This window comes from Microcaecilia unicolor, chromosome 9 (assembly GCF_901765095.1).
Source record: "Microcaecilia unicolor chromosome 9, aMicUni1.1, whole genome shotgun sequence".
Lineage (NCBI taxonomy): Eukaryota > Metazoa > Chordata > Amphibia > Gymnophiona > Siphonopidae > Microcaecilia > Microcaecilia unicolor.
Window position 1 is genome coordinate 140,559,765 of NC_044039.1, and position 21,464 is coordinate 140,581,228.

The 21,464-nt window shown below is 45.5% G+C and overlaps 1 protein-coding gene across 4 annotated transcripts in view; it reads left to right on the top strand.

Moving 5' to 3' along the window:
• Positions 1–21,464, top strand: part of ELMSAN1 (ELM2 and Myb/SANT domain containing 1) — a 177,755-nt gene that overhangs the window by 59,564 nt on the left and 96,727 nt on the right. Inside the window, exon 2 of one of the 4 annotated variants that reach the window (XM_030215484.1) lies at positions 11,856–12,259. The exons of 2 other annotated variants lie outside the window; for them this stretch is intronic. The gene's annotated coding sequence lies outside the window, so the exon portion shown is untranslated. Of the gene's footprint in view, positions 1–11,855; positions 12,260–12,437; positions 12,804–21,464 lie in introns of those variants that run through there. One more of the 4 variants, XM_030215483.1, reaches the window with a different exon arrangement.

The window sequence follows — 21,464 nt, forward strand, 5'->3', positions numbered from 1 at the left end:
ATCATCCCTGCTGTTTTTTTTTTTTAATGTAATCTATTCCTTTCATGGAAACCACAAAAAGGTGTGGGTCCTGTATGCTCACACAGTAAGGAAAGAAACAGGCGTGAAATCCTCCCTAATGCTGACCAAGAATGAGTTAATCTTTTACTCCTCCTTGGACCTTGGGGGGATGCACAAAAGTTGTCATTAGAGCCTTTCTCTACCGAATTCCATAGCGATAATCCTCAGATGAGGGCAGGCCAGGAGCAAAGGAGGGAAGTCCGAAGAGGCGATCAGCTGTTGTTGCCGGTGCAGCGCCTTCACATGGAAGTGAGAGGCGCTGTGAGGGCCCAGTGGCAGACGGAGGGGGGTGGGTGGAGGAGGATGGCGGGGAAGCTGTCATTTCAAGGAAGGGAGGGAGGAAGGGGGGCCGGGGCTGCGTAAAAGTTCTGATTTCAATGCAGGGGGGAGGGGAGAGCAGCATACCATAGGTGCAGCGGATACCTGCGATTTTTTTGATAATACCTATAATACCTACAGTGAAGAATGTCCATAAAGGACGCTCCTGACGAGCGTTTTTGTCCCCTCCCGATTTTTTTTTTTTTTTACATTTTATAAGTTTTCGAAGCCCGCGCAGTCCCAGTGAGAGGTACAGACCTCTTGTTAGCTTTCCCGGCGTTTTCCAGCATTAGGGCAAGCGGAAAAGCTTAGTGCATCTCATTTCAATAGGGTTTCTACATAATTTGCTCATCTGCATTCCGTTTCAGAAAAAAGTATTTAGTGCATGCCAGGGTTTACTACTTGCTCGTTAATGCCTCGTAAAGTTTAGTGCATCTGGCCCCTTGTGTTAAAGCCCCCAGTGATAGAAAACCTTATGCTTAGCCTTTTGGGTCTTTTGAACACTTATCTGTCCCTGCCTTTTAATATCCTCATTACTATGGGATTTCAATGAGCTGGAGTCATTTCCCTGCTTACTTTGCTTCCCTACCCCCAAAGTAAGGATGTCATATTAGCAGCAGGTGGTGGAAAACCAAATTCGCATTACCACCTGCAACATTTTGGGGCTCACTGGCTCCCCATGCCCACCCCAAACTGCATCTGTGCTCAGTGTGCTGATATCAGTGACAGCCTTTGCACACAGCTCGCGTGCAAAGCTTATTTTAACATAGCGTACCCCTGGTAGTGCACAAAAAGCGTGGGGAAAGTCTGCTGTACTTTTATTGCATCAGCCTCAAGGGAGGTGTGACATATGCAGACTCTGGAGGCAGGACCATGAATTTCAGTGTCAGCTCCCCAAAATTTTTAGAGATGTATGGAGATGGCATTGAGGGTCACTGTTTAGGGCTGTTTGTAATGGAAGAGCTCTGGTGTATATCCTGGCTGGTTTTGGAAAGTGTTTGTGTACTCAGACAGCTTCTGGAAGTGCACAAAGCCCTGTTCTCCCTCCCCTGTCTGCATTGCACATGCTTGCATCATTTAGAGGAGGCGACTTCAGAGTTTCCATTAGTGCAAGGTGCTGGAAGGGAGTTCAACCCCTCCTCCTTCCATGACTTTTACACAGTGTCTGGGTTAGTGAAAGAGCGTTAGGGGCCCTGGACAAACCTTCAGCCTTATGCCCCCCCCCCCAATTAACACACTTCCCTAGGTGCCACACTCCCAGGTTTTGATAATTAAACTCATTATAATCATCCCAACACCCTGCTTCCAGAACAGTAGTTTACAAAAGGCAATCTGTTCCAGTTCATGGCTATTTGGATAAATGAGCTATTTGAAAGTTGCCCACTATTTTTGTGGGTAAAAGTACACGCTAATGAATCACTGGGCAGAAGATCAGAAGCTCCGCGCTATTCCAAACAGCACTCTAAAACTAGCACTGGAACAGCGCAGGGCAATACCACCCCTGTGATCAGAGCTAATTGCATGCAAATATAGGCATACCAATAGCTCTGATCATAGGGGCAAAGTGCGGGAGGATTGTGGGAAAGCCCGGACCCATCAAATTAGGAAATTTAGGTCCATGGGACCCCCCATACCTCTGCCATCTTCCACTCCAACCCCCCCCCCCAGCACAGACACACAAGAGGAAGGAGGTCTGGCCCCTTGACACCCCCCTGACACAAGGGTCCCCAACAACCAAAAAAGTAGACCCTGGTGACCCAAGTGGGCTGCCATCCGAACCCTGAGCTTCGTGGTGGCCTAGCGGAGCCCTTTCCCAAGCTTCCCTGGTGGCCCTCTCCCCTCCCCCCTTGTACCTTGTTGCTGGAGGAGGGAGTAGTACAATCCCTCCTCGTCCGGTGCCGCCTTCAAAATGGCAGTGCCCTACACAGTGCATCCTGGTATGTGCTGGGTGGGGCTTCCCAACCATATAAGCACTGGGCAGGATAGGGCACTGCCATTATGAAGGTGAGGCCGGTTGAGGAGGGAGTGTGTTACTCACTTCTCCAGTGACAAGGTACAAGGAGGGAGAGGGAGGGCTCCGCTAGGCCACCAGGGAAGCTCAGGGTTCAGATGGCAGTCCACTTGGGCCACCATGGTTTACTTTATTCGTTGTTGAGGGGGATAGGCTCTGCAAACCCTAACGCCGGCTCTGAGCTGGTATAGGGTTTGCTGTGGGCGCATCGTCAACGTTTGGTGCGCTGCCCACTGAGCATTAAGGAGGAATTGCTGATGCCCTGTTTAGCATGCATTTGCATGCTCATTTCATTCAGCTCTGGCAAGCACGTTGTTACACGCACTTGATGGCTCTGATCATTGGTTAGGAGCAAACGCTATTGACCTCTAGCGCTTGCGTTTGCTTCTGTTCATCGGGCCAGAAATATTTTTTGCTTTGACTAGAACTGATACTCCTGGGACAATTCTGTACAAACATTTTGAAAATTCTTTGCACAATATTTGAGAACTATGCAAAATTCTGCATACTGTACCTAGTTTATAATTATAGTTTATATTTTAATTTTGATATACCTTCCGGCCTTAATGGATCACAGCAGTTCACAATAAAATACAAATACAAAATAAAGTATTAATAGAAAACTCTATGGGGCTCATTTTCAAAGCACTTAGGGGGTCTTTTACAAAGTTGCGTTAGCGTTTTTAGCGCATGCTAATGATTAGCGTATTCTAAATGCTACGGATGCCCATAGGAATATATGGCCATCTCAAACATTTAGCACACGCTAAAAATGCTAGCGCACCTTTGTAAAAGGGGCCCTTACCTTAGATTTGCAAAGTTCCATAGGCTGCTCTGCAACTCTGTAAATCTAAGGGGCCCTTTTGCTAGGGTTACCATATTTTGTCCCCCAAAAAGGAGGACACATGCCCCACCCCCTTTCACACCCTGCCCCCTTTCACGCCCTTGCTCCGCCCATGTCACATTTTCCCCACACCCTGTCACTCCCCCTCCCCCCCCTCCCCTTACCTTACTACTGCCCTGGTGGACTAGTGACCTCTTTGGGGCAGGAAAGAGCCCCCTCTTTCCTGCCCGGAGCGCTGCCCTGCATGCATCCTTTCTGTTCATAATCTCGGCACTGATTCAAAATGGCCGCCAGGAGTTGAAGTCTTGTGAGGTCACGTCAACTCTCGGCGACCATTTTGAATCGGCGCCGAGATCACGAACAGGAAGGATGCATGCAGGGCAGTGCTCCGGGCAGGAAAGAGGGGGCTCTTTCCTGCCCTGAAGGCGGAAGAGGTCACTAGACCACCAGGGCAGTAGTAAGTAAGGGGAGGGTAGGCTAGCAATCTGCCCGTTTGTCCAGAAATCCGGACAAACGGGCAGATTGGCAAAACCCGCTCGGTTGCCCGGACATGTCCTCAAAAAGAGGACATGTCCGGGTAAATCTGAACATATGGTAACCCTACCTTTTGCTAAAGGGTTGGTGTGTGGCAATGGGCTTGCTGCCCACCAATCTGGAACTACCACCAGGCTACTGCAGGAGCCCGATGCCATTTCTGGTGCTACAAAAAATATTTTCTATTTTTGTAGCACCAGTGCTTACCCGGCGTTTGGTCAGTGCTGCATGCTGCCCAGTTACCGCTGGTTTAGTGCGGGAGCCCTTACCACCACCTCAATGGGTGGTGGTAAGCACTTCCCCCTCCCCCCCAAAAAAAACGGCTGTGTGGTAAGTGGTTCACTTACTGCATGGCTATTTCTTAAAAAAAAAAAAAAGATACCCTTTTACCTGCTGCGGTAAAAGGGGGCCTCAGCACGTGTCAAAAAACATGCATTGATGCTAGCGCAGGCCCCCTTTTACTGCAGCTTAGTAAAAGGACCCCTAAGTGCTTTGAATTTACACCTCCATGTATCACAAAAAAGAAGACCTAACACATCCAAACAGAAGATTAATCTATTCTCTCCTAAAATCGGGGAAAAAAAAGTCCTTCAACCTCTTATATCTCCATTTCTCTTTGTCCTGACTCTCCTTCTCTCTCTCTCTCTCTTTTTAATAGAGTAATATTTGCTTATATTATAATAGTATTATGACTCACAAACTCATAAGTATATGTATTTTTTTCATCCACTGGAAGAATATCATATGCTAGTGTAAAAAAATTGAGTTTTCAATCAAATCTTAAATTTCTTAAAGTTCATTTCCTGACAAATTAAATTGGGAAGGCTTTTCCACAAAACAGGAGCAAGACAGACAAAATCAGCTGAACGAATAGATTCCCAGCAGGCTTTAGAAATATGTGGCATCACCTTAATGTCCTTGCTGGAGTATATGGAATGGCTAAACTGCTCAAACAAGGTGGAAAATGTTCATAATAGGGATTATGTGCCAAGGTAAGAATTTCAAAAGAAATACAAAATTGAACTGGCAGCCAATGATATTTTATAAACAAGAGTTACGTGGTCGTGTTTACGAAGATTACCAAGAACTCTGAACTGTGTTCTGTAACATTTGCAAACACACAATACTATTATTTGTTATACCAGCATATACTTGTATTTTTTGTGTAGTATTCGTCATCAGAAGGCCTGACTCCTCCCTCAGGCATATAAAACCCTCCTCCCTTAACCGGCTTTTTCCCTCCTCCGGAGAGACCCAACTTTCCCAGAATTGTGTCTTAAAACCTCCTTCCCTTCCCCTGGCAGTTGAGCCCCCAGCTTTCTGTGCTGTTTCTGCCCAACATAATGCCAGAACCAGAAATGCACAGAGCTCCATAGACCTTCTGTGATTAAATAAGTAATTAAAATCAATGGAAACAAATTGCTAGAGTGGCTATTCTGAAAATATTTATGAAATACAATATTGACAGTGGCTAAAAGTTTGGTTAATGACATTTTCTGTGTATGCTTCCTATGGGCTCGGAGCCACATACAATTCAGTGGTGGGCTGCAGGTTGCCCAACTGTGCTCTAGGCTAACAGCTTTCCCAGCAAGTCTTCCAGTTCTTCCTGCCTTTCCACAAACTGCCCTTCCCCCACATTTTCTGATTTATCTCTCTCCCTAGCACCCTTACACACCTCCCCCTCTGCACATAACTCACATCTGCTTTCCCTTCTCCCCTCCTCCCATGGCACACATCCTGCTTGCTCTCTGCCTACCACCGCCCATGCCATACAGCCTTCCCAGCTCTAGAGCCTCCCCCTCCCACAGTGTGCACACCCTCAACTTTCTCAGCCCCCTACCCAACAGCAAACTGCTCTCCTCCAGCTTTCCCCTTTTGATCATACAGCAAAAGAAGGTGTTGCATGGCTGCCCATCTCTTCCTCTGCCATCCTGGGACATAGTTGCTTTGAACTGCTTGGGCCTCCCTTAAAGGCTCAAGATGGCGGAGGAGGAGGATGTATCCTCATGTGCAGCCATGCACCGCCTTCTCTTCTTTGCCACAGGGAAGGAGGGTGGGACATTAAGCTGGACAGCTGTTGCTGCTGCTTGGAATTCTGCACAGTGAAAGGGGATGGGATTTGATATACCACCTTTCTGTGGATACAATCAAAGCGGTTTACATATTATATACAGGTACTTATTTTGTACCTGGGGCAGTGGAGGGTTAAGTGACTTGCCCAGAGTCACAAGGAGTTACAGTGGGAATTAAACCCAGTTCCCCAGGTTGTCAGGCCACTGCACTAACCATTAGGCCACTCCATAGGAGCACAATATTTTGTACAGGTGGAGAATTCTGTGCAACTCCTGTATTCTACAGTTGCAGAGAATTCCCCCAGAGTAAACAGCTCTTTGCTGCCCTCTGGAAGATAGTGCCTAGGCAATCTGCCTCATGCTTAAGCTGTTCCGCTGTGGTGTGCTATCACTGCTCTGATGTGTCTGACATAGAGCTTGGCCCTGCACCTGAGTATCCTGTATCCAGCCTAGGGTTACCATATGGCTCCAGAAAAAGGAGGACGGATTGAGCCAGCCGGGTTTTACTTCCATTGCAAAGCAATGGAAGTAAAACCTGGCTGGCTCAATTACTTCCATTGAAAGCAATGGAAGTAAAACCCGGCTGGCTCAATCCGTCCTCCTTTTTCTGGAGCCATATGGTAACCCTAATCCAGCCCAACTCCCCAAAACACTTGGGGAGTAAGGTTTTTGATATACCGCCTTCCTGTGGTACAACCAAAGTGGTTTTACATATTTTATACTGCTACTTTCTCTGTCCCTAGTGGGCTTACAGTGTACTGTAAGTTTTTGTACCTGAGGCAATGGAGGGTTAAATAAATGACTTTGCCCAGGGTCAGAAGGAGCTACAGTGGTTAGGAAGTAAGGCCTGTGCCAGTCAGACTTTTATAGTCTGTTCTGAAAATGGCAAAGACAGGGCAGGATCAAGTATGCATATTCTATATCACATTTATATCATCGGGTAGGGGTGTGGGAGTTATGTTTCTCTATGAGCATGGTGGTGTGATAATGCGCCATTATATAGAACTTTCTGTATGGAGCATGGTAAATTGCCAACTGTCCTGGTTATGATGCCAGTGTTCATTCATGGAGTGTAACCTGCACAGGGTGGCGGGTACAGCTCTGGCTGCCTTGTTGGCATAAATGGACCATGCAGGTACCTTACCTACTGTCACTATGTTACTTTCTTTTCTCGATCCTGTGATATCCCTGTTCTCAAACTCTCCCCACCCCCAAATCCCCTAAAATCTGGAGTTGAGCAGGTAGAAAAGGGCTTTTTCCTACTCTCAGGTCTACATCCCTTGTGAAGAATATACATGTATCGGTCACCATGGTTGCACAAATCAAGGAGCTGATTTAACAGAGTTGAAACTTCTTGATTACTGACACTTTTTCTGCTGTGATATTGTCCCTGCGCCCTGTGGGTTTTTTGGGCTAAGCTGCAGCTGGTGTCAGATGGAGACAGTGCTTAGCTAATCCACTTAGAATACTGAGATAATGGGGAATATAAATACTCGAATGAATGAATGAATAAATAAATAAATAAAGATAGATGTGGTTTGGGAAGGGCTATGTAGCAGCATTGCTCATTGCAGAGTTTCTGTGCTGTGGGATGAGAGTGCAATTTGAGTTTAAATGACTTGGCTGATTTTGAGAAGCTGTGTTAATAAAAAGCTGTTTGTGTGTCTGAACCATGCCTTGAGTTCAGTCTATTTGATTCATAGTATTGCTGTTCTGCATGTCCATCTGTTGAAGTAAAAGAAAAAAAAAGAGAGAAAATTGATTGCACCTCCTGCCCTAATCTGAAAGATCTATTTTGGTGTCTTCTACCTGTGAGTTGAGCTTTGTGTCTGCCTCCTGAGATTCATCCATGTGGCTTTTCATTCGTTTTTAATAATTGCAGCACTTTGAAACAGTACAAAGTGAAATGAAAGTAACATTTCACTTTTAAGGGAAGTGGCTGAGACTCAGCTCACTGCTAAGTGATTCATGGGCCAATGCTTAAAACCTAACACTGGCCTTAGAGGTGATTAGCGCCTGCCCGTGTTAATGTGCAGGGAAGGCTGCAGGAAACATGTGCTCCAAAGATTAGCACAAATTGTATTTAAATACAGGCAAACAGGTGTAAATGAGGTCATTAGCTATTCCCTCCCAATTCTCAGAGAAATGATGCATACAAAAATCATCTCTTCTAACCTGTTGAGGGGTTAGAAGAGAGGATTTCTCATGATTTTCCTTTTAAAATCTGCTGGTTTTCGATTTTATTTGAAAGAGGAAGGAAGCCTGTGCAAGCCTTTAAGTGCCAGTGGTAAGGAACAAATGTGTTTGAGTCCGAGCAAAACTAAAAGTGGAAGCACACAGCATCTGTTTTCTGTGCTTTAATATTAGTTTTTCAAGTGAAAAAAAAAATCAAAAGTTTATATTTAAGGAGCAGAAGGTTGGTGCTGATGTGTGCCTGCACTTCTGGGTTTGAATGGGCATGTGCACAAGAGGTTTGCTTACTGCATGCTGAGCGTTAAGAAAGTTATTTTTGTGCACTGGTTCCACTGTATTTTCCAGTGCTGTTCTCTATAGCGCCGGAGTTCTGAGCATCGGCCCATTAGTGAGAGTAGCTGAGGGCCCTTGATACAGTGTAAAGTACCTACCTGCATTTGCTGGGCACAGTGAGGCTAAATGTTTTTAAACAGTGAGCATGTACAAATAATGCTTTCATATTGAAAGTGCTGTGAAGGCTGTGGCCTGGTTTTTTTTTTTTTTATTGCAGCTAGCTGAATGCTGGTCAGGGTTCCTGCGTTCTGAGGAACCTCTCTTCAGGCAGTACATAGCCAGTCTGTGTCTCTTTATGTGGCTTCCAGAGTGTGCAGGGTGTTTGACCCCCCCACCCCCCTAAGAAAGGGTGGGGACTGGGCATCTGCAGAGTAAGTGAAGGGCTTGTATTTAACATACTGTACTTCACCTTGTTTTCCCATTACTTACAATGCTTAGGACAACAAGGCAAATGTCTTTGTGCATATGTAAATGAGGCAGGGTGGCAACTAAAGTGTTAAGTGATTTTTAATGGCTTGCCCCTAGTTCAAGTTCACCTCCACCCAGCTCCAGGTGTTGATGGTGTTGTAGTTTGTCTCCTCTGTATACAAAAATATTTGCTAATAAGACTCTGGCTTATTACAGTGAAGTTTCTTATGCAGTTACTAGTGGAAAGGCCTATCAAAACTGCGGACAAAAACAGGCAAATGCACATACACACACTCATTACCATAGATCCCTCCCCTATAACAGCACCATCTTTCAGGCTCATGTTGATCATGCATTTTCCTTTCCGAGCTGCGAAAAGTGCACAGTTGGTTAGAGAGTGGCTGTACTTTCACTTGCAGAGTGGTTGAACTGTGTTCGCAGTTTGCACACATACGCATGGTCAAACCTCTGGCAAACGCATTAAAGGCAGTTCATGTGGATGGACAGTACCTGGAAAGAGAAGGATTCAAGAAAAGGAAACAATAAAATAAAAAAAAAAATCAAGGCAAAAACAGGTTTTTCTAGTAAGACACTGAGTAATTTGGTACATTTCCAGATTATCAAGAGTTGTGTGACATAGTAGCAGCATATTCAGCATAGTGGCCCAGCATCTTGTTTGACGTTAGCAACATTTGACATTTTGCTGCTGCACTTGTACGACATAGTTGATTGAGTATTGAGTTTAGTTCAGTACACATTTCTTTTTCTGAGCGGAGCTTCACACACGAGGTCTCCTCCTTATTACAAGCTGACAGCCACAGTCTTTTCAGAGCTATTTTATAAGAATATATAAGGGTTTTGAGGCAGGCCGATACATGGCCGTGTCGAGTCCTGTAGATTTGCATGATTCATATGGACCTATCAATAAACTGGAATTTATTCTGCATTGTTTAAGAACTATATCTTCTGTGTCATCTTCGCTGTGCTCCTTGTGATTTCAAGTTTGCAAAGACTGTGTTCTTCTGTGTCCACATGGGCCAAGCATCTTTTACATCCTGTGCTCAACTCTGGTTGTCTGTTTTAGAGTGCAGGTCACTTGCAGCTTCCTGAGTTTTGTACTGCTGTCTTTCTGAGATTTGTCACTTTATGCTAATTGGACCATTGAAGGACTGTCTAGTTATGTCTGGGCTTCCCAAGACATATTGTTCTCTCTGCTGAATTGTGGCCACTTTTTCTGTGACACTGGACTATGAAGAGAAATGCATGATATGTTCTCACTCTTTCAGAATTGTGCAAGATTAAGGCGATGTCACAGAGGTGGACCTTTTATAGCAGGAGTAAAAACAAAAACAGTTCCAGCTTAAGCTGTTTCAGCATCTGTTTCAGAGGTGATGATGTCCATTTGCTTGATTTTGCCACTTGCTGAAATTTTGAGGAGCAAAGGCCTGTCACACACCTTGATTGCCTGCCAGCTCACCGCCTTAATTTCTGGGGAGATGATGCAGCTTTTAGTTTAAATAATATACTGATTGGGTTTCATTATAATTGTTTAGTAAATGCAAATTTACATGGCCAGCTTCGTTCAAAGTTGATTCATCAATTCCTTAGTTTGTAGAGGGCAATGGCCTCTGTAATGTATGACATAGTTTTGTATGCTTCCACAAGTGCACATTTTATTGGCTTTGAGGCTCTGGTAGTGTCAGATTTAACTTTTAGATTCCAAAGGACATGGAGGGGAGATACCTATTTCCTCTCCTGACTGCTGCTGCTCTGATCATCTCTTTGGTCCACCCCCTCCCCCCTCACCTGATTTGCTGTTGAAAGTACAAATCCTGCATGGGGTGCTTCTATCTTTGCACACGGACAGGCCCTGAGGCGTTCTGCCCCTTCACATGGATTGCAGTGATGATGGTGAAACTTGTGCATGAGAAGAGGGTGGAGTGCCACAAGGCCTGTCAGAGCACTAACACAGGTAGGCCCCATTCTGGATTATTTTCATGTCTGCTCTTGCTGCGGGGCCCATACGAAAGCATCTTGTTTTGGGTTGGGGTGAGAGGCCTTTGCATATGCTGTTTCAGTGTGAATCTCTTGCAAGCAGGCAATGTCAGTGGCATATTGAGTGGAAAGAATTCAGATGAGGCTATGCCTGGCTGCTGCCAGAAATCCAGAGAGCTGTTCAGCCCTGGAGCTGCCAGTTGTGGAAGGACTGGGATTCACAGTGAAGACTCTATAGTACCATCCTCTGTACTTGTCCCGTGCCTTGTTGAATTCAGATTCTGTCTTCATCTGCATCCCTACCCCTGGGAGGCTGTTCTATATATCTTTTTATTTATTTTTGTTACATTTGTACCCCGCGCTTTCCCACTCATGGCAGGCTCTTTCCATATTTCCATATTTTTCCTAAATCTACCTCCCCCTTCGCTTTTATCCTATAGCCCCTCTTTTCAGTACTTCCTGTGTGTTTAGGATCTTTTTGTCATGGTTAACCATCTGATCCATTGCACCCCATTCATTATAAATAATTGATGTAAAATGTTACATGGTAGTTGTAATTGCTGGGTTAGGTGTAGTACATCTGCTGACCCGAATATATCTTTAATACGTGTAGTTTTAAATATTATTCACTATGTATTTGGCACAGTATGGCCTGAATGCTGCTGTCAGCCGTCCCTTCCCCCAACTAGTGCATTTCTTTCAGAAAGTTGTGTATCTTCCTTGACTTTACAGTGTGTAGGCTTTTACTTGATACATGTTAAAAAGAAGAGGGAGGAAGGAAGGAGCTCGAGCAGTCGCTACAATATATTTTGGCCTGGGTATGCTGCTTTTTAAAACGGGGCAAAGCTACGTTTCGTTGTAATGTAAAGCTGCAGAGCCAGACTGGAGCAATGCTGTTAAAACTATTGTCAGAGACCAGGGTGGGCGGCTCTTCTGCGAGACCCCACTATACAATAGGACTGTATATTTAGCAAAGACGGAGGCTGAAAACACTGGAAAGGGGAAAGGTATCTAACATATGCAGTTTAGAGTGGTCTTGAGATTATTCCAGTGCTCCACGAAGACATTTTGATTTTTTTTTTTGTAGATAAGGATCTGGTCCGGGACAGCACGTTGCAAGAGCTGTCAAACGGAGTGAGTGGACCAGGAGCTATGAAAACCTGGCCGTGGAATCAGGAGACAGCTGCGAGGAGAGCTCGAATTATTTCTAGGAGGCGGCTGCGAAAGTGAGCCGCCACTTGAGATCAGGGAGGCAGTCTGGCTAGCAGGGGAAGAGGCCGTGTCAGTGTTGGTTATGCAGAGGATTTACCGATCGCTGATGGTGCTAAAGTCTGCAGCAATGAAGGATTAGCTAATCACCGGAGTCTTGAAAAACACCCGATCTCGTTTGTGTGGCATTGGAGAGAGAGAGATGCATTATTATTTCTGAAGATGTCATCAGAGGGTCTCTCATTTGGGAGCTGCTGAGGAGCGCCTGGCAGCAATCACGAGGTGGGTACTGGGGAGGGGAGAGGGATCAGATCCGCAGTGAGCCTGGAAACTCCCAGCCGCTGGCTTTTAATGCCTCTCCTCCCTGCCCTACTTGGTCAGAGGAAGTGGGAGGGGAAGTTGGATGGGAGGGTGAGATCACAAGATGCTGGTGCTGCTGTCGAAGTGGGAGAGCTGGTTTGGTTCAGATCGGCGCACTGTTCGCGGAAAGTGAGTCTTCTGCATTCGCTGGAGGAAAGGGAGGAGGGAAGTCCCGGCTGTTGCTGCTCGTAGAGAGGCCCAGTTGTGTAATTGCTGCGAACAGGGAAGGTGCCCTCCCTACTCAGTCTCTCTGCAGCTTGGCTTGCCCGGTTTTCTTTAATTTTTTGCAAGGCGTGAGCTCAGCCGATGAGTCAGAGGCGTGCAATCATGCCACTGCATGGGGAGCTGGAGATGAGCAAACCCTCCTCTGGCTAGCTGGGACAGTGCGGGATGAATCCCCTGCTGCACAAGCTGGGCTCTCTCACAGCAGACCCCTGAATACGGTGGGCAGCTTGCCTGGAATAAGGTAAGTTTAAATGAGCTGGGGCCAGACATATGCTGTCCTTAAGACTTGCATGGGGAAAGTTTTTTTTTTGGAAGCATGGCTGTGAGGAGCGGGGTGGAAGGAGATTTTTATTGTGGGGGTGGGGAGCAGTTGGTTAGAAGCGAAAAGCTGCGGTTTTTTTTTTACCGTGTATTACTTTCTCAACATATGCATGGCGTGCAATGCCAGTTTCCTGAATCGGAATTTGTAAATTGGTCACTGAAACAGAGGAGGGTGTTGGTGAGGGTAAGTCTGGTGCTGAATAACTTTTTGTTTACACCCCATCCCCCCTCAGCACTGGTTTTGTTCTCTCCACTGAACAAGCTTCGCCGACTGTGTGATTCGGCAGCTCAGCCTAGTGGTCTATGCATTTTGCAACAGCGTGCACTTCCCTTTCGGAAGAAGTATTACACAGTATATCCTGAGCTTGTAAACCTGTACTAGGGACTGGGTGGAAGCTGGACGTTTAACCCTGCAGAAGAGGGGCTTTCTAGAGCCATCCATCTGATACATTTAAGTGTATTACTTATGCAGATCTGGGACTGGGAGTGACTGTGTGCCCTACTTGGCTTAATGCAATCATTGCGCCTTGGATGACTCACTCATAAACCCTGCCTGAGTAGTTAAAAAGTGACTACCTTAAATCTCGGTGCAGAGAGGAGGGACGTTGTTGGGCAGCATTTCTCCCAAGGTTAGGATGTCGCCTGCTGTGGTTGTAGGTCTGTGCAGGGCGGCCCAACCATTAGGCAAATTAGGCAGAGAGGCCTGCCCTTAGGCAGTAGCGTGGTGAGGGGGATAGGGGGCAGCTTACAGTAGTTACAGAGAAATCAAAACACTGCTACATAAATTCAAAAGAATCATCAGCACACAGTTTCCTGCAGGAAGAAAGGACAGTTTTCAAATAGTCCATTTAACCCTTGTGAACGGCTTTTGAAAATTGCCCTCATTACTGATATATTTACAAAGCAGAGTTTAATACTTGAAAGTATCATGACCAAATTTAAACCTTTTTATAGGATTTTTCTGGGAAGGATGGTCACAATTGTTAAGTTTAATTATCAAGGTAAGTGGAGGAGTGGCCTAGTGGTTAGGGTGGTGGACTTTGGTCCTGGGGAACTGAGTTCAATTCCCACTTCAGGCACAGGCAGCACCTTGTGACTCTGGGCAAGTCACTTAACCCTCCATTGCCCCATGTAAGCTGCATTGAGCCTGCCATGAGTGGGAAAGCGCGGGGTACAAATGTAACAAAAAAAAATCTTGGAGAGAGGTGCAAAGAGTTTAAAAGTGAAGAGAGGGGGCACAAAGCTATGTTGAGCAGGGACTGGCTTTTCATGTTAATTTGTACAGCGCTGCGTAAGTCTAGTAGCGCTATAGAAATGTTTAATAGTAGTAGTAGTAAAGGTTTGCCTAGGGTGCCTGATACCCTTTCACTGGCCCTCATCTGTGTGAACAGTTCTTGTTTCTCCGAGAAGGCAGGTATCTGCAAGTGTCGTATAGGAGATCTGGTGTAGAAGGAGCTTGTATATTTCTGGATCTCAAATGCCTTGTGCAGAAATCAATTTCCTGCATTACAGCTAGTTTTAGCTCTTGGATGGACCTGATAGATTCAGCACCTACAATCTCTATTGCCCCATATTTCACAGTAAGGTGCAGAATGTACTTCTGGATTTCAAATATTTTGCCTGGGATGTTGGCAGTAATGTAATGTATTCTGGACTTTGGATGCCTCCATGTGCAGCAGTTTTGCTTCACTGTGCTCATGCTCCGGATGTTGAGTGTTTCTCTTGTGCAAAGACTGACTACACTTTGTACTGCTGGGTGTTAAATGGTTCATGTGAAGACACTGACTTTTGTGTAAGGATCTCTGGATTATTTGTACTTTGTATGTAGACCAGTTTTAATTCAGGCATGTGTCTGTACTTCATGGCACCATTGGGGAAATTCGGTAAGTGCCCTATGTAGAATTGCGCTTAGCGCTGATTTCTACGGCTAACTTTTGGCGCCCAAGTTAGATGCGCTGAGGCAGCTTTTGGAATGCCCCTCCTGTGGCCATGCCTCCTTTTGAGTTGCACGCTATTAAGTGTTAGGCACCATGCCTTATAGTGTGTAGCCAGATGCATGCACATATTTAAATAGGAACTAATTAACATCTAATTTGTTAGCACCTAATTATTGATAGTTACCAGATTATTGATTGGCTTGTTAGCCAGTTAATTTGCATGTGCATCTCAGGAGCAGCCCTAAAGTTTGGCATGCAAATCTAGGTGCTGTATATAGCTTCTGGGGGCACGTGAGCAGGAGTTGTGAGGGTAATATGGTTACGTCTCTGTATTCTGAGTGCCCCATAGAGGCAGACACTAGCTTTGGGCCTTACTTTGTTTTTCAGGATGAATGTAGTCAATAATCCCGAGGTAAATTATGGATATTGGGGGGAGGGGCCTCAAGTTCTCACAAATTCATCCTAAACATGCTCTTTGTGGATTTCCTGAAAACCTGCCTGGCTATGGGGTCCCCCCTAGGGCGGGTATTAGAAGCTGTTTAAGGAGAGTATGCAACACTCCCTTGTCAATTGCAAACATCATGTCATCAGTGATTGATGTAGCCACATTGTACAGGAAGATGTGATACCAGTTGTCCACTGAAATTCTTTAGTTTCTCTTGTGTTTAGATATTGATCTGGGTAAAATCTGAAAACTGAGTGTGAAATGGAGGTGTGGCTTCCTATCTGAAAACTCTTAGAACTGGATGCTTAATTGCATGGGCTCAAGTATATACAGAGCCTTTTTCAGTATATTAGCAATGAATATTCATGAGATAGAATTGAATGCAGTAGAAGCAGTGCATGCAAGTCTATCATGAATATTCATTGTGGGTATAGTGAAAACCTGACTGGCTGGGGTGCCTCCAGGGTCAGGTTTAGAAATGCTAAGTAGTAGTAGTAGTAGTAGTAGGTTTGGGAACCACTGTTTCAGATTTGGTGGTGGTAGTAAGTCATTTGATGGGTTATGTGAAATGAGCTGCTGATCTTAATGGTGCTTTCAGTGGCAGGTATCCACACATTACAGAAATTATTACCCTAGTTCAATAATAATTTGCCACTGTCATTGGGAGCTTCATCTAGGTTTGAATAGAGATGGAGTTGTGATAAATCTCTGAAGTGATCGATGCCTCCAAACAGGCAGTGGGATGGGGTGGCCCACGGGAATCATGGCCCTACCAATTTTGTTTTGCCTTACACTGCATCAGCAACTAGGGAGATTGGGGTAGGGATAGAGCTTGGTGGGTGTTTGGCCCCTCCAGACCAAAAGATGCCCTGCTGCTCCAGCCCCCCAAAGAATGGTTGAGGTGCATCAGTAGGAGAGGGTGGGGTAAGACTGCACTGATGCTATCTGTTTTGACAGTACATAGGGGATTTTCTCCAATGATGCCAATTTGGAGCCTTTCGGGATCATTATATATTCAGTAGCATTTTAATTTTTGATATATCAATTTCCTGTAGTTCTCTGGGCCACCAGCTCAATCAGGTCCTTGCCCCATGAACCTTCTTCAGTTGCAGCTGTTCAGGATTTTATCCCTTATTTTATATTCCACCCCCTCCCCACACACACATATCTTAGTTTGGTCATTCTAGTAAGTTCTTCAGCCAGGGACCATGAACCAGAGTGTTTTCCAGAACTTTGCAATCATGAGTGCTAAATTCAGTCATTAGGTGTTACCTGTGAGTAAATGCCCAGGACTCCTTTCCCTCCCACTGCCTCCACAGCATCCCCCGCTCTGGTTAATCTGGAGGATGGAACTTTCGACAGGCTCCACAGCTGCTGCCCCCCTTAAGCAGTTACTTTACCGCTATACTTCTTACAGGGCCACAGTGTTGCTCTTCCTTGAGTACAGCTGTATCGTGCCACCTGCGTGGATCATGTTGTCTTTGAAATGCTGGAACATTCCATTGCACTGTACTATTCATAAGGTTGTACCTTGTTCATCCTTGTGGCTTGCAGGGCCTGTGTATCTTGCTGGTTTTACAGTTCATCGGTGTGCTGTGGATAGAAGGGAGCAGAAAACCAACCTTTGACCCTCTAGTACTCTGCCTGTTCCTAAAACCTTTAGTCCTGCTTGTAGCTGCTGGGATAGGGAGAGCTTTACTTGGCAGAAGGCTTGGACTGTAGTATTCATGTGTGTATAAACAAGTCCCCTGAACAAGGGTCTTGTGTAAAACTGATGTGTGGAGGGAACATATCACAGACGGGGTACTGTGAGCGTGCAGATGAATTTGCCCTTCTGGCTGCTGTCTGCACATGCACTGGTGATAAAGATGGTTGAGAGCTGCATAGGAATAGGGATTGCCATGATCCCGTGGAGCCTGCAGGATTCCCGTGGGGATGAAAGATGCCACGGGATTCCCACGGGAGTGTAGTCAGTTTCTGGTGACTCCAGAATGAGGCTTGGCATGCATTGAGAGAGAGGCAGTTGGGGCGCCAGAATGAGGCTTGGCATGTACAGAGAAGCAGCTGCAACACTAGACTGAGGCTTAGAACACTCATTGGTTGAATAGTGAATATCATCCAAAAAAAAACCACAGGAGGCTGTTGGGGTTGGGAGGAAACAAATGGCCACAAGCAAGTAAATAATAGCGTTGACTCATGTGAGTACTAGTAGGGATGGATGAGATTAATTGTGGCGATGGAATGGATCTTAACGGGTATGGGTTAGATTCTATTGGGGATAGGTAAAATTTCCGTCCTTTGCAACTCTCTAAAGTGAACTTGATGTGCCTCTCACTTTGTGCAAAGGTTGGTTGCTTTAAGCTGCTCCAGAGCTGCTTTCTTCCTGTATGTTTTATTGAGCAGAAATCAAGCGGGAGTTGGGGTGAACAAGCCACCATGTACTTGTATGTCTTATGTGCCTCTCATGCACCAGGCCTATGTGTTCAGCTTTTACCTAGGGAAACAAAGTTGGAGTAATAGGATTGCAACTCAGAGTTGAGGGAGAGAGCAGATCTTTTCCTCTCCATCCTTTTTTACCATATCCCTCCCAATCTCCTTCCATTTTACCTTTTCTATCCTATCATTGTCTACCTTCCCTATTATAAATCAAATATTCTTAGGCATAATATTCCTCTTCCGCATTGAGCCTGCTGTATGTGGGAAAGAGTGGGGTACAAATGTAATAAATAAATCATAGGTGTAGTTTGGGGTGGGTATGGGGGGGCAGTCCCTTCAGGCCCGTGCCAAGACGTCAGAAGAAGGCGGGACACTGAGGGAACCAAGAGCGTGAAGGGAAGGGGGACGTCGGCAGCGCTCCGTTTTCACAGACGCTGCTGCGACTGCAAGTAAAAGATTTAAAGGCCTCGGCGCCCTCCTGCGGTGCTTACCCCGCTTACCGCATCGGCACGGGCCTGAGTCCCTTGTCATATGTTGTATGTTGCAGGTGCTAATGCTAACTTGATATCCCTCTTAGCATTACCAATATAACTTCTTACTTTTCCCTGCCCCTCCCCCCCCCCAAAAATAAAACATATCAAACTATGCGTGTGCTTAGGACTGCCATAGCAATGTGTTAGAAGAGCCAGAATTAAAACTCACTGTCTGTACTGTACTGTAGTCATATGCCAAAGTGGCAAAGAACTGGTGGGGGGGGGGGGGGGGCTGATTGGAGCAAGAGTGACATACAGGCATTTTGAAGCCAGACCTCCAGAATATTCCATTACTTTGGGCTAAACAAAGCTCCTATTCTGCATTACTTTTTCTTTTTCCTTTATGTATGCACTGCAGCTTATAGCTGCTGTTTTTCTTGTGAGTCGCCTGGATGAGGGAATTAAATAGTTAAGAATTCTAGGGACGCTTGCCCTGTGCAAGCCAGCACTCTGTCTGACACTAGCCTTTGGGTGGGCTTCTCACCTCATTTCAGAGACAGCCTACCTGTGCAGGAAAAATGGGTTTTCTGCAGCTGAAGTGTGGGTGCCAGTGTACGGGAAAGAATGAAAGCAGACTACCCAACTTCAGAATGGGGGATGTTAAAATGAAATATAAAATATACGGAACCTATTTTAACAATGACTGGGGAGAGCGGATGGCTTAATAAGTATCTCATGTTGCGTATTTGTAGGATGTCCTGATTTTTTTGTCCACACCATATATTTTCAGGTCTCCTCACTTCTTGCTTCTTCAGCCCCCTGGGACCCTCTGTGGTGGGAACAGCAGTGCTGGTAGGCTGTTCACCAATAAGAACTTGTGTGACTGAGGAGCTGTCAGTGCAGGAAGTGTAAAAACAGAATAGTGGGTTTAAGATAGTGGGGTGGGCAGGTTGAGTGAGTAGAGAGGGAGAAAGGCACCCCCCCCCCCCCCCAATATGTATCCAGTATCCCTCTTCTGGTACATTAGGCATGATTTCAAAGCTATACATAAGCAGTAATGCCTGCATCCTTTGACACTGTTACTGTTTTTGAAAAGTAAGTATTATGTCTTGTACAGTTACCTTCCTGGGGGCAGTTATGATCAGAATAGTTTAGCTTGTTGGTTCTGGGCAGTCAGTATAGACTACCATGTCACTAAAGACGTCCCACTTGCTGTGGGTCCAGAAGGTCCATATTGATGGGAAGGTCCTGAAACTGAATATTTATAGAATTTAGAATTGCGTTGTCACTGTTCCAAATGGGCCACTCCCTGTGGAAAGGGGGATGCAGAGGTATTGTAGGCAAACAACTGAAAGAATTTGAGTTAGCCGCCTGGAAGGAACATACACGATTGAAACAAGGTGAGGATTGTTAAGATCTTGCTCTGCAAAGAGTTCTTACATTTTCCCTTTTCTCCTTTGGGCCGTATCTGCCAGGCTTTTTTATCTGTGTGTTGTCTGCCTCATATTCCAGGAGAGGGTTTGTGTCAGTGGCCCTGCTTGGGTTTGTAGCAGTGAAAACAGAAGCACGTGAGCTATGTGTGAATGTGAGAGAGACTCTGCCAGTGTTGGTCCACTCCCCCCCCCCCTCCCTGCTGCAGCTCCTGCAGGCCTGGAGTAAACAGCATTCTCTTCTGTTGCTAGCAACTGCTTCCCTGTCAGCCACAAACAGGGCTTGAGATGGGAACAGAAGATCCCTAAAATAGCCAGCCCATGCTCTAATTACACGCAGCAGGAATACTAGTGCATTGCCAAGGCAGGGGGTGTTAGCCACCTGAACGACTTTCTGCAGCTGGTTTGGGGGGGGGGGGGAGGATGGAGGCCTCTCCTTCCTACAAGGTCATAAGCGGGTCTTTGTTCTTATCATTACAGGTGATTTACATGGAAGTATATAACAATTCTTACTCCTTAGCCTACCTTTTCAAACTATGCTCAAAGCAGCTTATAGCATTATTAATTATTGATTTTGATTTTGCTCACAACTTTTTCAATAGTATAACACAAGGTGAATTACATTCAGGTACCCTAGGTATTTCCCTGTCTCTGGAGGGCTCACAATCTAATTTAGTACCTGAGGCAATGGAGTAGTATTACGTGATTTGCTCAAGATCACAAGGAGCAGCAGTGCGATTTGAACTGGGTACCCCTGGATATCAAGCCCGGTGTTCTAACCACTGGGTTAACTCAGCTAACAGTTGATCCCTGCTCCAAAGAGTTTATAGTCTGGGTAGCTGAAGCAATCTCATGTCATTTGTGATTCATTTGTGAGATGTGTACAGTATGGTTCCTACAGCACGCTGTATGTCTTTCTAGTGACTTCCTGAGTCACATTATTGTCGGCAGTGTATGCCAGTCGATACAGGGTTGGACTATTGCCCTTCTAATGTTTCTGCTTGTTAGATCTCCAGTATTATGTTTTGGCTTGGGATCTGCCACCTGTCTGGTTGGGAGCACAGGACAGGTCAGATTCCTTTCTTAATGCAGTATAATAGTTTCTGTTGTTTGTATTAGTGATTGGGGGAGGGGGTTCTTTCATTCTCAAAAGGGTTAATAAATATTTTGTTTGGGGGTAAAAAAAGCTCTCTGAAAATTAATGTAATGGGAGTAAACTTGGTGTGGGGGAAACTGGTAAAAAATCACATTGAGATGGATCATGGGCAGAGCAGAGGTTCCAGAGAAATACCTCCCTCCCCCCAAATAAATGCATTTTTGTGGGAAGAGTTCCAATTTTTGCAGCATATAGAAACTTACATACAGTGACACATAGCAGTTACGGGAGAGAAGTCTGAGAGGAAAATTTTCCTGTTCTGTAGTGCCCCCATCCACCAAAAATACCCCCAGCCCCAGCTACCCCTTTCAATTTTCCCACTACCCCCAGTATCTGCCCCAAAGTCCAAAAATACCTCACAGTTGCCTCTTCAATCTGTTATTTGCCCCATCTTCCCAAAATATACACTCCCACAACTATCCTACCTCCCAATTAGCCCTACACAACATGGACCTGCATGTGTGCATGACTCGCACACACACACCTATATACATGCAGATGGGCTGGAAAGAGTTCCATGAGTAATGTTCCACATTCTTTTTCATTTCCCTTTTCCTGTATTTTATTCATGGGTCTCATTCTTGCTGTCTGATGCCTGCTGGGAAAGCAAAGGGACAGTGTGAAGAAAGTGTGCTGGTCGCTAGTCAAATGAAGGATTTAAAATATTTCTCATCTCCAGGAAGGGGCTTTCTTGTTATTTTCTA